General features: G+C 36.4%; 1 pseudogene; it reads right to left on the bottom strand.

Moving 5' to 3' along the window:
- Nucleotides 1–1108: 1108 nt before the first annotated feature.
- LOC104608579 (alpha carbonic anhydrase 7-like) lies at nucleotides 1109–13635 on the bottom strand (annotated as a pseudogene).
- Nucleotides 13636–16536: the final 2901 nt, after the last annotated feature.

The following is a 16536-nucleotide window of genomic DNA, read 5'->3' as shown; positions in this document are numbered from 1 at the left end:
ATACATGTGTAATAAAGTAATATATATATATATATATATATATATATATATATATATAAGAGGTGGATCAGTGATAATTAAGCAACGTCTAAAAATAAGAGGTCATGGGTTCAAGCCTTCTTAATCTCATTTTAAAATTTCAAGTATTTAATGACCCGAGTGGTTTTATGAAATTGGCACTAGTTCACTGGTTTTCTGGTTAAATCGGGATGGTCAACCGATTTTCACTAGGCTTATAATAAATTTGGTTTTTGGGGTATGTCTGAACCATTTAGGGTCACAGTTCAACTGATCCAACTGGTCGGTCCGGTCCAGTTTTTTAAACACAATGTTTAAGCTACTTATGTTCTTATACGATTAGAATCAGTGGTCAACCAAATTTGGACACATGGCAATGAGCTACGTAAGTTTGACACCTTAGCTTAGGTAGTGCTTAGCTGCCCTCACTTAATCACCTCGTCGAGATTCAGCCACCTTAGCACCACCCATGGGAGTGCAGCCCATCTAGGAACATACCGAGCCAAAAAGGTACAAGTGACACTGGTAGAGGAACCACTTGGTACCACTGCAACCTCATGTGGTTAATCAAAGTAGGAAGTGGAGCCTAGAGCTCCACCACATATGTTAGACATTAAACATGCCATACCAGGTGTCTCAAAATCTCCACCATGTGTCATGAGCTCATTGGCTTCGAGAAGTTAATGACCCCACCTATATAAAGGTAACATTTACTTGGTTCGTTTATCACTTTCACCATACTGAGACACCTTAGAGAACTCGATTCCATCTTCTTTCATTTTACTAACTTGACTATCAAAGTTACTATCTTGGGAGATTGCCTTAGGCCCTTTGATGTTTACTTTGTTATAGACACCATGCATCTCCATTCGGAGTGTGTAGATGATGACTCCGTCTTCTTTGGTGACTTTAAGACATCATCAATTGGCGTCATCTATGGTAAACTAAATAGAAATGCCAGTTCTCCCTCATATTATACTTTCCACCATGTCAAACCATAAGCAATCAAAGATACCTACTCCTCATCCCCATGATTCAAGTGATGCCTATTCTTTTAGGAGATAACCACTAGTTTCCCTTGTAGAGCCCTTTATACAACCTCAGGGGGTAACCAAAGAGCATTTTGACATGTTGATGAAGTTGGTCTAGGGTATGTCCATAAGACTACAAGTGTAAGAGCAATAGTAGTAAGGTCTAGCTCACCCCTAGCATGTTGAAGCACCACCATACCAAGAAGTAGGTCAACAACTTGTCCCACCTTTAACAGACCATCATCGTTTGGTAGATAGGAGAAGTCATTACCATACTCAATAGTCTATGAGGAATGAAAGCATGTGCAACATTCCTAAGGAGCACCACTCTGAATCCTTTGTTAGGTCGGAGTACTCAAGAGCTACCTCTAACCTGATCCAAGGAGACACATGTGGGAGATGAATGAGAAGTTGGACTCCATAGTGAAGGAAGTCAAAGTCATGTGACCAAGACCAACACACCTAAGGTAATAAGATCACCAACTCTCACTCCAAAAATCCTCTCAGAGCCTAGATCTTGGGGTTTTAAGGCCCTAAACTTTCAACCGATGATGGAATCTCAGATCCAATAGATCATGTAGAGAGCTTTCAGGCCCTCGTGTTATTGCATGGGGCCTTAGAGGTTAATATCTGCTTTGCCTTCCCAACCATTTTAAGGAAGGCAACCTAGTTATGGTATTCCAATCTCCCCCATGGTCCACCACTTCATGGAACTAGTTTATAGAATATTTTATTACTCACTTTGTTACAAGTCATAGGTTCCAAAAGACAATGACCAACTTGATGCATATCTAGTAGAAACCAGACGAGACCCTCTAGGAATACATATAGTGTTTTAACTTGGAGGCCTTGGAGGTCAGGAATCTAGATCTTATAGCAGTGGTAGCGGCAATAACTCATGGAGTTTGGGACCCCTGCTTTGCCTTCTCACTAGCAAAGAAACCCCACAGAGAATGAACGACTTCCTTAGTTGAGTAGAAAAGTACATGAACATCAAGGAGGCATTACAAGTGAGGAAAGATCAAGGAGAGAAAAAGAACAAGTAAAGGAAGAACAAAGGTGACGAGGAGGAAGGGAACGAGAAATGAACTAGAATCAGAGAAAGGTTGTCTTGATAGATTACATTTCCACCTCATAAATATAGTAGTTACACACCACTGAATGCTTCTTAGAGTGAGATCTTAATACAGGTGCAAGGCTAGGACATTCTCAAGTATCTACCTCGGATGAAGGGTAATTTGGAGAAGAGAAATTAGAAACTATTGCAAGTTCCATAGCAACATTGGGCATGACACTAAACATTGCTGAGAGTTGAAGAATGAAATTGAAGATATGATCAGATGAAGATATCTGAAGAAGTTTGCTAAGATGATTGTGCAACATAGCAACCTAGAGAGAACCAATAAATGAACTGACAACTAGGTTAATAGTAGTGGTCTTAGGAGGGTTAACAACCGCCAAATGTAGCAACTGAATGAGAAGGGCATATGTACAATAGTTACAAATTGGTTCTTGGCCATAGAAGAAAGCTAAGTTGGATGAGATCATCCATTCTCTAATGATTGATTTGAGAGACATTTAGACCCCCGCATGATGGTGTGCTAGTAGTATTGTTGATAGAGGCGGAAAAAGGTAAGGAGAATTTTAATTGATAGTTAGTTTGGTTGATATCCTCTTTTATGAGCCTTTTTAGTAGATGAAGATCCATTGAGACCTACTTACACCCAAAAATGTACTCCTGGTTGGATTCAATGAGGAAGTGGTCCAACATGAAGGGAAGATAAACTTATTGGTAATAGCAGGGGACGCACCGAGAAAGGTGACATTGATGATAGGGTTTTTAGTAGTGAAAGTAGTATCACCCTACAACATCATTCTGGGTCGACCCATATTGCATGCACTCCGAGTTGTTGTATCCACATACCACATTGCCATGAAGTTTCCCACCAATCAAGGAGTGTAATACACAACAACTAGATTTAGTCAAGGAAATGTTACGTTATAGCTTTAAAAGGAAATTCCCACCTAGACTTGCATTATGAGATCGACACTAATTGGGGGCAACTAGTTAAAAAGATCTTGTTGCAATACTGCTCTCAGATAATGAGTTAGAAAAGACTATTTCAAATCAGTTCCTCATTACCTAACCCTCTTCGTACTGAACTGGTATGTTTCCTTCACTTAAATGCAAAAATATTTGACTAGTCCACTATTGATATGTTAGGGATCGACCCTTCAGTAATTCATAGGCATTGGATCCAAAGATTATGAAACAGGAAAGGAGGAGTTTCACATCAAAGTATTGATAGATCATTGAAGAGGAAGTCAAAAAACTTTTGGATGTGGATTTTGTGAGGGAAGTGAAATATCCCGAGTGGCTAGCCAACATTGTATTCGTGAAGAAAGCAAATGGGAAGTGGTAAGTTTGTATAGACTACACCAACTTGAATAAAGCCTACTTGAAGGATAGTTTCCCTTTGCCTCGAATAAATTGGTTGGTCGATGCCACCTCGGGACATAAACTAATCAGTTTTATGGATTCATATTCAGGGTACAACCAAATTTTCAAGGACCTAGATGACCAAGAGAAGATACCTTTTATATAGTTATGCCCCTTGGCCTAAAAAATGTTGGGACAATTTATCAATTGAGATGACAATTTTTCATATCCCTATAAGGTACCTGACCTCTTTGACTTAATGGAATCGGAAATAGAGATTGCCTTAGTGGGGAGAAGACAAGGATGGGGAGTGAAGTCCCCGATATTATATATATATATATTATTCATATTAAATACATATTATATATATATATGATATTATTTATATTATATTATATATCAAAATATATTTAAAATATTATTTATATTTTAAAATTTCCTTTATTTTAACTAAATTTATTTTTCAAAAATACTATTAAAAAATTTGGGGATTCGGTTCTCCATGGGGAATAGGTCTCTATTGGGGATCGGGAATGGAGGATAACTTTTTTCCTCGATGGGGATTAGGGCCGGGGTTGGGGATTTATTTCAAAGTTGGGGTTGGGAACAAGAAATATCATCCTCGCCTTGAACTTGCCTTGTTGCCATTCCTACTTATTAGAGACTTGTAAATAATATTTTTAAAGAACCGATCGGTGAGAACATTGAAGTATATGTTGATGACATGGTCGCTAAAAGTAGCACAACTCTCATATTTTGTCTTAGTAATATATTTGATATATTAAGTGTCACAAGGGTATTTTTTTTCTCGTTTTAAGCCCCTTGTGTGGCACAAGTGCCTTACCTTGGTCAACTAGGTAACGGAGAATGTAAGTAAAGGGAACAATGCACAACAAAGGTTGTCAAAGGGCTATTGCCCCGATAATGTTATTATTGCACACTTAGGGGAAATGTTCACTCCCAATATACCCCCAACATCCTGGTTGTGCTTTATAAATAGGCCACAACATACAATGTCGAGATGTCTCATAAGACACCTATACAAACACTCAGCAATGGGCCTATAAAGCAACATTACAACCAATTCCCACAAGGACATTTGGCTCGAACCTAAGTCCATGAAGAGAAACCTATAGGCTGGTTGTTAGGGGTGGCAAATGGGTGGGTTGGGTTGGGAAAGGGTTGAATACCAACCCACCCATATTGACCCACCAACCCACCATGACCCATTATCAATTTTTGTTAAAGGGTCATAACCCACCCTAACCCTAATCCACCCTGACCCACCCATATTGACCCACTTAACCCATCCATATTGACCCTTAACCACTCTCACCCATTTTAACCCACTTACCATCACTTATAAATACAAAAATGGGTCAAGACGACCCTTATACCCAAAATAATAAATTTTGAGAGAATAATCTCTCTCAAGACTACATGTGACAAAAATGATTAAGGTCAACTTGTATACCAAAAAATGCAAAAATTATAGATAAATGCAAAAAATAGTAGAAAATTGCATAAAATGCAAAAAAATATAAAACAATTGTAAAAAAATACAAAAAATACCAAAAATTTATGAAAAATACAAAAACATTTATAAAAAATTATAAGAAATGCATGAAAAACACCCAAAAATTATATAATATGCAGAAAATAATAGAATATGCAAAAAATGCATAACTTTTATAAAATTGCTTTCGCAAAAGTACTTTTACGAAAGTACTTCTATAAAAGTACTTCTGTATAGTGCTTTCATAAAAGTACTTTTGTAAAAGCATTTATATAAAAGTACTTTTATGCTTTCATAAAAGTACTTTTATAAAAGTGATTTTGTGTAAAAGTACTTTGTAAAAGTGCTTTTGTAAAAGTACTTCTATAAAAGTGCTTTTGTGTAAAAGTACTTTTGTAAAAGTGCTTTCATAAAAGTACATTTATAAAAGTGCTTTTATGCTTTCATAAAAGAATTTATGTAAAAGTACTTTCATAAAGTGCTTTTGTGCAAAAGTACTTTTATAAAGTGTTTTTTGTGTAAAGTACATTTGTAAAAGTGCTTTCGTAAAAGTCCTTTTCATAAAATTACTTTATAAAATTGCTTTTGTACAAGTGCTTCTATATAAAATTGCATGTGAACGCAAAAGTTAATAAAATCTATTTTATTTCACTTTTAATCTCAAAATGAAATGTGGCATGGTAGTTTGGAAGTGTAATGAGATGTGGGCACGCTAGGAGGCCTGATTTCGCATCATTGTAACTTTATTTTTTTAGATTTAGCAAGTATAGATAGAATTGGCTTTGACCCAACACATCCTGATCCTAATGGGTACCCTCGACCCAACCCACCCTAACCCTTTTTCACTGACCCTAATGGGTTACTCGACCTATATTGACCCACCGATAGATTGGGTGGGTATGGATGAGTCAAATGGGCTGGGGTCAAGATTGCCAGCCCTACTGGTTGCCCAACCTAACTTTGTGCTGCCATATGTTGCGCTTTGTAGTAGACATATAAGCCAACAATTGATTGGTCTAAGCCGCAATAGCTTGTGTGTGTGGTGTATGCGTGGCCTGGAGCTTCGTGGAGTTCACATCTGTGCCCCACAATGTCCCACAACACATCCTCGCCATGTATTGGGAACATCTCCCGATGATAGTACCAAAACCGATGATGCCATCATTGGGAGATATTCCCAATACACGGTGGGGATGTGTTGTGGGATGTTGTGGGGCGCTCCCTTGTGGGGAACAGATCTGATCTTAGTCTTGTGGCCCAACTTACCCATCAGCTCATACACGACCATACCAAGGACACATCCAACTCCTAGCTCGTCAATTGCCTTAGCCAAACGCTTACAGCCTATCAGCATGCACACTTGACCAACTATGTAAGCAACTGAGTTCGTCACGTCACTAAGGTTATGTTTGGTTTGAAGGAAAAGGTAAGGAAAGGAAGGGAAAAGTAAGGAAACCTTTACAATTCCTTTCCTTACCTTTTCCTTCAAACCAAAATGATTGGTTCTGTAGCATATAAAACAACTATCAAGTTCAGTAATTTATCCTCTTAGTAGTCTCATAGATACATGCACTTAAGTTTTGTCAAATGACAATGCTCATTCTTCAAGATAGTTTTTCTATGTTTTTCACTATACTATGTTTGGTTTGTAAAGGTTTCCCTACCTTTAACTCCCTTCTTTTTCTTACTTTTTCCTTCAAGTCAAACACAGCCTAAATGTAATCTAAGTGGATAATGGAAACCAGAAAGTGGTGCTAGACTTGGAAGTGCTTGATCAAACTCCCACTTTGATGATTGCTGGTTGTTGAATTTAACTATTGATTTTAAAACAATTTTCACCTAGTTCAGATTCTAAATGCCCCATTTAACTGGTCGTTTGAGAGGGCTTTTGGATAGCATCTGTATCGAAGTGGGTTTCATAGGGAAAGCCAGAAAGTTATATTTGATGAAAATCTCGAAAGCTAGGATCATCTTTCCATGAGCCAGTTTTTCGACTCTCACATGAAGCTACTTTGATCGAATAGCTTATCTAGAACACATTCACTCAACCAAGTCGTCATTTTCCAGGGCTTTCAGGATGTGGCTTCTGGCGTTCTGAGGCTCCAAATGGGAAGTTTGGTGAAAATCTGGAATGCTGATCATTGTGTTTGTTGGAGAAAATGGGGTCATTGTAACTTTGGAGGAGAAGCTCTGAGGCGCGTCTGAAGACATTGTCTTTAGAACGTTATTTGCCCCCACTCAGTTTCTCTGATTTTGCTGTTGGGTTACAGGCAAATTCGTTCCCAAGATACAATAGAGCCTTGGGCGAGAATCTGCAACCAACAAAGTTGAAGAGTCTCCAAAGAAACCTTCTGTGAGACTGTAGCAGACCGGACAGAGAGAGAGAGAGTGAAATTCGAAATTGTGTGATTTGGAGTCCGATTCATGCTCCTTAAATAATTTGTGAAGAGGTATGAGGAAAAGGTAGGTGCTGGTTTAGAGAAGGCACCTTGAACAGTCACAATTTCAAACATTGTGACTGTTTAACTTTGAATTGTGCTTCTTGATCACACCCGCTTGAATCGTGACCATTGATCTCATCAGCGGTGATCAACGGTCAGCAACGCACCAAAACCAAAGCCGCCCATCGCGAGCCACGCAGGTGCGAGCAAAGTGTGCCTCTAAAGCGCCTCATTGCATCGCGCACACGCATGCGCGCGCGCTGCGCGGTATCGAATCCCCATACTCTCATCTACTAATTCTAAGGAGTGTAAATCAGCTCCTATTGAAATACTGAAAACAAAACTTATAATTTTCCAATGTGGGACAAGTTCAAAACTGGGTTTTGTAAGAGAAAAACTGATTTTTCAATCAAGTGTGCAAGTGCAATTTCTCATGTAATTGACCAATCAAACCCAGAGATTAAAATCCAACAATGTTTCCTTCAGTTGAATCAGGCTCAATCTAACCCAACCTAAACTCACCTGACCTAGTTATATTTACTACATGCAATATGTACATTTTTGGTTGCAGTGTAATTTTATTTACACTAGAACAAATGCATAAGGAGTGCAAATGAAAAAATTGCAAATTTTGGCTTAATTTTATTCTACATTTTACTTTATTCTGCTTTATGCCATATTTTACTTCATTTGTATTTCAACCAAACAAAATAAGATTAAATTTGTAACAAAAGTAAATCAATACTTACACCCAAAACATTTGCACTGCCATAATTTTGCATCAGTGCAATCAAACACAGCCTTATGTACTTATATTATCCTTCTTTCATTCTATTTTCAACTTGGACCATAAAGCTCACACGTGTAAGAAAATTTTCAAATCCAAATAACCGAAACCGAACCTTAGCTACCTGGGTTATAAAATTCTGAACACAATATAAGTTGATTTCAGGCTGTGGGATTGGATAAGCAAACTCAGGCTTTGACCTATATTGGTTCAGACCTGAGTCTGAGGTGAATCTCTTACGGTTGGACCTGAATCTGTCATATATCTGGCCCAACCTGCTTAAGTTGCACCCTTTAGTTAAGTAGACCTGCAAATTATATCTGTTTGTCCAAATTTGAATTCAAATCTATCTTATCCAGAATGTTTTAAATTAGATAATTGGATTTAAGGTTCAAATTATGAAAAACATTGCAGCAAAAAAAATATATAAATATATATATATATATATATATATATATCCAAAACATTGAGTGTATTGGAGGGAAATTTTAAGAGATGTATCAAGATATGTCTTGGATATGTATGTGTATCAGAGAAAAATTAAGATACGAATGAAAATACTATAAATACTTTAATAAATCATAAAAAAACATTAATAACACTAAATATAAGGCCTCAATGATGTTACATGCATTGAATTAATACATTTTAATGGGTTTTATGAAGAAATTATAATTCTTAAATTTTAAGGGATGGAAAAAGCTCACTATTAAAAATAAAAAAATAATTCTTAAAGAAGAAATTTCAATTGCTCTATGGATATGATAATTTTCATCCATAGATCTAAAACATGTTAAGTCTTTATAGGTAGGATTGTAGGAAAAAATACACTTTCAATTTCTTTTGTTATTTTATAATTTTCCCAAACCTCTTCATAAAATTTTCATAGATTTAATCATAACATCAAAAAAATTGTGATTTTCAACACAAAAAGATGTAGATCAACATAGACTTAAACATTTTCAATCATTCAAGCAAAAAAAGAAAAAAAAAAGAAAGTACAAGATATTATGGAAAAATTTGGAGAAACTTACATATCTTTGGAATATATTTCAAAATTTGAAAAATATTAAAAACCTTGATCAATCACACTTGTTTCTTGCGGTTTTGTTATTTTTTTAATATTTAACACTCTAGGAATGAGATTTGGAGTTTTAGAGTCATTTGAGGGGGGGGGGTGAAAGAAAGATTATTTCAAGGGAAAGAAGCCTTTTATCCCCCTTTATGTTTTTTTTTTTTCATTTTCTATCCATATCTTTTTTCAGTTTATTGACCAATACACCCATATGCCATTGGTACACTACCGGTACACCTCAATACTAAGGATGGCTCATTTCCTTGATGCCCACGGGGACCTGCCTCAAATGGGGTGGGGATGGGGATGATTTTCCCCTTACAGGGATGGGGATGGGTAAATTTTCATTTCCAATGGTGCTCTCCCCGTCCCATGGGGATCTCTACTCTCTCTCTCTCTCTCTCGCTATATATATATATGTATGTATATTAATATTTTAAAAATAAGGTTAAATATGTTTGAATATATTTGGATTTATTAATAGGATTGCAAATTCTAACTTTTTATTTTTAAATTTTTAGATAAAATAAAAAAAATAAAAAACTAATTGATTGATATCACAGGGAGTGGGGATCCCCATGGGGATGGAGAGTGTCTGTCTATCCCCTCCCCACCCGTTGCTTTCTTAAAGATACATTCTGACTTGTTTACCCTTCATTTTCTTTCAAAATTTCAAAAAGAACCACAGAGATTATAAATCCGAATATGAAGAGATTGATTGATGAACCTCATGCAATTCAAGTCAAATTTTGGCCATACAGATTCCAACAATTAGATGTCAACAGTAGATCTTGGCTATACAATGTCATTTAGTTATTTAGAATCAGAAAGCTTATCTTTACATTGTTTGATGAGTCCCACTCAGTTCACGTCAAATTCTGACACCAATTTAAACCCTGTACAGATTCTGATACCAATATAAACCCTATACAGGTTCCAACGTTGGTTGATTGATGATTCCAATATCTAAAATGTGCTCTCTAACATTACAAGAAAAGCTCTTACTTCTCAGTGTTTTAAACCTAATCCCTTTTACAACTAAAATCACAATGTCTACTACTGTGAAAACATAATTCAAAATTTCCAATTTTGTTGAATAATGATTTTGGGTATCGAAGATTTTGTTTAAGAGAAAACTTTTGGTTCAAGCCGCTTTTGCTTTGTCTAATAAAAAGACAGCTTTAACCAACAAACACGGGTAATGAGTAGATTAACACACAAGAAAGTCTCATATGTTAAAAAGGGCAAAATAGGATTTTAGAAATTTTAAATGATTTCACATATAATGTTTCATTGATGGAGGGTATGCTTAAGTACAGAGTTGTCAGCTACAAGATAAAACTGAGGGTATGTTTAAGTCTTTTACTATATATCATTAACCCTGAAATCCGATACATATAATATGATATGCTACTTTGATACTTTGAAGTACTGTTTTCAAAACCGGATCGTTCGAACCGGGAACCGGTTCCATTTTGTTCCAAAACCATTGATTTTGGTTAGAAAACAGTTGAACCTGCCGGCCGGTTAACCGTTTAAACGGTTTTGACCGTTTTTCAATTTTTTAAATTTTTTTATTTTTTTTGTCACAATGGGAAAGCCGTTCGGGTCGAATGGTCGGATCGTTCGAACCAATAACCGAACCCCTGACCGGTTCGATCACCGGTTCATTTTTAACATGCTTTGAACCACGCACAAAATAATATATTGTACCTATTAATAAATTTGGATTAAATGTTAGTATGTTCACTAGAAAGTAATATCTTCAATTTGATTTATTCATAGCATACAACATAAAAGTCATTTTTATTTCAATTTATTAATATGTCATTCGATATGCAAATATCATTTGACTTTAATCTGCATCCATCTAAACTTGATAGATACGATTTTATTTGAATCTAAATATTAACTACTCAAATTTAGATCCAAGTATATGTAATTCAGTCCATTCGGAAGCCTGAATCTCTTGAAAACAAAAACCATGTGAACACTCTGACAACATGGCATCCAGCTGCACATTGATAACATCTCCCATACATGTTATTAAATTCATGGGAGAATGTTTATTGATATGGTCGTGCTCTCAGAGTGCTGGCATGGTTCTTGATTTTAAGAGATCCTGTCTCTCTCCATTTGCAGCCCTATAGGCAAACCCTAAAGTTCTCATAGTGGTTAATATTAGTTGATGTACTGATAGCTTCTATGAAGATCGTACAGTTCTTTCCCTTGTTTTCTCATAAGTTGTATTTGGTACAATTGCTGTTTCTACCTAAAACATTTTGGATTGATTAATACAAATTATTGTTTCTATCAGAATTGTGAAATTTGAAGTATTAATGATCAGTCCTACATATGCAATTTGTTAGTTGAAATGATTCTCATATGCGATGTGACAATTCATATTTCCCATGAAATATTTGGCTCTTACTTGGTTGTAGGTACAATGGCTTCTTCACTTCTTGGCATTCACCATGTACAATTTCAAATCAGCCCCCCTCAACATCCCACAGCACATCCCCGCCGTGTATTGTGAACATCTCCCGATGGTGACATTATCATTTCTGATATCATCATCTGGAGATGTTCCCAATACATGGCTTGAATGTGCTGTGGGATGTTGTGGGGGGCAATCTTGTGGGGAGATGATTTGCTCTCACCATGTACATAGAAGGATACAACTGGGTAGGAACCAAATATTTGCCCCGCCAATTTGTATCAATCATCCCAAAACGTTTTAGGTACAAAAAATAATGGTACCAGACAGAGACAGCATCACAGAAGTGACAGAACCCGGCCTAGCATAAACTTGCAGCCCAGGTCGGTGTGGAAGTTAACCGGTCCTCAAGGCTATGTTTTGTTTCAAGGAAAAGGTAGGGAAAAGAAGGGAAAGACAGGGGAACTTATACAAAGTTTGTAAAGGTTTCCCTTCCTGTCCCTCCATTTTCCTTCAAACCAAACATAGCCTAAACTATCTCAAAATTTGTTGGTTAGAGAGGTACTTACATCATTAACTGCCATCTTCAACAATGCCACTTGCTCCTTTGAAACACTCGTCACCTGAAACAAATATTATGGGAAGAGTAAACGTACGCAAGTAAGGTCAGCGATGAGGTTTATGAGAGAGACGTTAATCCACAGAACCAATGACAAAAGTTATCCTTGAAGGAGGATTTCCCTTGGAATCATCAAGAAAAAAAATTCCTCGAACTGGGTTTTGAGTACGGTGGGCTTTTGTGTCAGCGTGTGGGTGACTCACCTTCTTCAGGATGGTCCACATGACAACTTCAGTACAGGGAGGAATTGTGAGAGATCCCACGTATCTGTAATACTCTTTACTTCGCAATTTGATGTCCTTCGGATTTACCTTGCCTAAGGGTTCTTTTCTTTGTGCTTTGTCTGCAATTTTGTAGATATAATTCTCCATCTGCCATACAAACACCAACCAACCTATGAATGTATCTTCATGTATCATGTATGTAGAGATAGATAGATAGATAGAGAGAGAGATGCATCACCCTAGAGAGAAAACGATCTGGCTGTCCATATTTATACAAGATCCCCACAACTGCAATCTTCTTGTCAGAGCTCTCATGAACCATATGCCCCTCTAAAGGATACCTATAATACAACAAACAGTTAAGTAACCATGGCAACAGAGAGAGAGAGAGAGAGAGAGACCTAACACCATTAACTTTGTGGCTCGGAAGGGGAGTGCCAGTGAAACTGTAAAAGGAAGTATTCAGTTCCATTGATGTAAATTGATCCTGGTCTTTCTAGCCATTTAATCTGTATGAAATGACAAGAACGGAAATGTTAACACAACCAATTTTGATCCATCAACCGTTCTATCTAAACCTAGCATGAACAAATTAAGATGCAGGATACATTCAGGGTTGATGATGATCAAATCATACCATTAAATCGTGACCCCTATTCATGAGAATTGCCTGTGATGCGTTGTATCTTCTCTTAAGCTTCCCTTGATGATCAAGAACCTCTACATTGTTCTCTAACAAATTAATGGGAGATTGCATTTGGCCATTACTGCAAGCCGCCCATTTCCTGTGGATTTTGCCCCAGTGCTCAGGACCTACACTACTTCCTTCAAAATAGTTGAACTCCCTCTCATCCTCTGAACATAATAAGAAATAGAAGATAGAGTGATTAAGAAAGCAAATTATGATAATTTAGTATAGTTGAACAGAGATCAGGATCAAGAAATGGATGCTTAATTACCGACTTCCTCACTAGTAACCATAGATGAAAAAAGTAGGGAAGGTACGACAAGAAGGATTGCCATGAAGTTGGGCTTGACAGGTTCCATGTTGTGTACAAATTACTACGCAAAAATGTGTTTTAGTCTCTGATTCTCTGCTTCATCAAAACGATGAAACTTAAACCAGCATAAGCTGTACGGCTGTAGAACCAATAAATAAGTTAGTTTTAATTGGCAGTCATGAATATTAAATTTTAGTCTTATTTCTTAAATTTTGTCAGGGAAGAAAGTAGCTAATAGTAGGGATTTATCAATATAGAAAGTAGATAACAGTAGAGGTGCAAAAGTTGGTTACTTCTAAGCATTTCCAATGTATCAGGCACAGAAGTTCCAGATTTTACAAATTGGTGATTATGTTTAATGCTCAATCTACAAATACCCAACTGATGTACTAAGTTCAATCCATGCCATAAAGCTTAATCACAAGCTAGCTAAACAACTAGAAGGTCGTTTCTAGATTTTGGCAACTTGTTTCAGGCATTCGCAAAATTTAATTCATGTTGGAACAAAATTTTATCTAATACCTTGAGGCATTGTAGGAAGGTTTCTCAATGTGAAGGAAACCCTATTTCTTTAAACACTAGAATTGTAAGAAGAATGTATAACATACTTATAGTTACAGATGAGTTCATAGAGCTCTCCTATACCACAATGAACAAGAAAGGTCTCTCTCTCTCTCTCTCCGTCTAAAATACTCAACAACATTGGCAATCTTTACTCAACTAAAAAAGAAAAAACAACATTGACAATCTCGATGTTTGCATGGCATAAGAAGGTAGATCAGTTAAATCATCAGAGGAATGTTAGGAGACAAAATATGTAGTTATCAAGTTTAGAGTCATCCCACGATTCCCACCAAAACATGCTTCAAAATTATTCTATTGGAAACAGAGGCAGCCTAACTAGGATTGCATATAAGGTTACCTTAAAGAGCTAGGTAAAAATCTTTTTTGAAGATTTCAAAGTAAATTACATGGACAAATAGGCCTAAAGTCAGTTAGAGGTTATGAAGTTTAATTAGTTTATAGGTTTAGAAAGCTAAGGGAATGAAAGACTTGATCATCTGACAAAATGCCCCAAAGTTTCCCAACATTGTCTAAAAGGAATTCTTATTATGATTATCTGATCTCAACCTTCGGATAAGCATGATACAGTGATAAGAATAACAGAGAGATAACAGGTGTGGTTACACAATGAATCTAATCCTAATCTCCAGATAATGCTAATCTCGGATCTCAACCTTCGGATAACTATGTTATCCATTACACGCCCCCTCAAGCTGAACAGTGGGGTGAACGTTCGGCTTGTCACGAAGTGTAGTAAATTGAGAGGTGGGCAGACTCTTGGTCAGAACATCAGCAATTTGGGCATGAGAGGGGAGGTAACAGACAACCAGCAAGCGACGATGAACCAGATCACAGACAAAAAGAAAATCGGCTTCCACGTGTTTGATTCAGGCTTTAAACACGGGATTAGCAGCCAAATAGAGAGAACCAGCATTGTCACACCATACAATGGGGGCTGAAGGAGAGACAATCTTCAGCTCTATGTGTAACTGCTGAACCCAGATAACTTCGGTGACTGCTAAGACAATGGCACGGAGCTTTGCTTCTGTACTGGAGCGGGCAATTGTGTGTTGTTTCTTGGCGCTTCTGTACTGGAGCGGGCAACCAGCCCATTCAGTATCTGATAATGCTTGAAGTTGACAGGAGGGAGAAAAGCGAATTTGCAAACCATGAGTTAGGGTCCCTTTCAAATACCTGAGGATCCACTTCATTGCTGCCCAATAGGCTGTAGTGGGAGAGGAGAGAAACTGACATGTCTTATTCACCGCAAAAGCAATATCGGTGCGGGTGAGCGTCAAGTATTGAAGGGAACCCACTAGGCTGCGATACATAGTTGGGTCAGGGAGGAGGTCTCCATCAGTCCTAGATAAGGAGCTGCTGGCGACAAGGGGAGTCTTCATCGCCTTTGCATCGGCTAGTTCAGCCTTCTGCAATAAATCAATCAGATATTGTCGTTGAGAGAGAAACAAACACCCAGAAGAGTGAGAGACTTGGATGCCAAGGAAAAATTGCAAGTCACCAAGATCTTTTAATGCAAAGCACTGTGAGAGATCAGAGATGAGAGACTGAACCGCAGAGAGCTTGTTGCCGGTGACGATGATGTCATCTACGTAGACAAGAACACAGATGATGGTATCCGTGGTAGAGGAATAAAGAAGGGTCACAAGCAGACCCTGAAATCCCAGCTTCAGCATCTATATATATATATATATATATAATATATCGAAACAAAGCTGTTAAGAAATTTTCTCCTGTTTTTGAATTTTTTATTTTTTATTTCATGTCATTTTTTAAACAACCAATAAGATGTACTTTCCCAACAACCTAAAAAGTCTATTCTCCTAAAATTTCTCCTAAACTACCTCCCCCACTTTCTCCAAAATTATCTCTAACTCCTATTTATCTTCTAAATAATTTCTAATTCCTATTTGTCTCAAAAATTATCTCTAATTTAGTAGAGAGTTTCTCTTCTAAATTCTCTCTAATTCCTATTTATTAAAAACTTTAAATTCTCCTAAATTATAGCAAAATTATATAATAACTTTAAAATATTTATTAAAAACATAAAAAAATAATTTTATATTTTTACAAAATATATTAAAAAATTATGTACTAACAATTTGAATTCTGTTTTTCCAGATTATCAATTTAAATTTTATTCAAAGAATAAAAACTTAACATTAAAAAATAAAATCTTATTTAAATATTTCAATAAATAAATATCATAAATAATAAATATTATAAATATATAAATAACTATATAACATAATATTTAGTAATATGTAATAGCTTTAAATAAATAAAATTCAAATAACAAAAAATTTTAAATATTTACATATTATTTCAATATTTAACATAAGTAGATTTTAAATAGTTAAAATAA

The sequence above is a fragment of the Nelumbo nucifera genome, chromosome 5 (genome assembly GCF_055504915.1).
Source record: "Nelumbo nucifera cultivar China Antique chromosome 5, China Antique-T2T, whole genome shotgun sequence".
NCBI lineage: Eukaryota > Viridiplantae > Streptophyta > Magnoliopsida > Proteales > Nelumbonaceae > Nelumbo > Nelumbo nucifera.
Note: the sequence above shows the minus strand (reverse complement) of the source record. Positions and strands in the feature narration are given on the sequence as shown.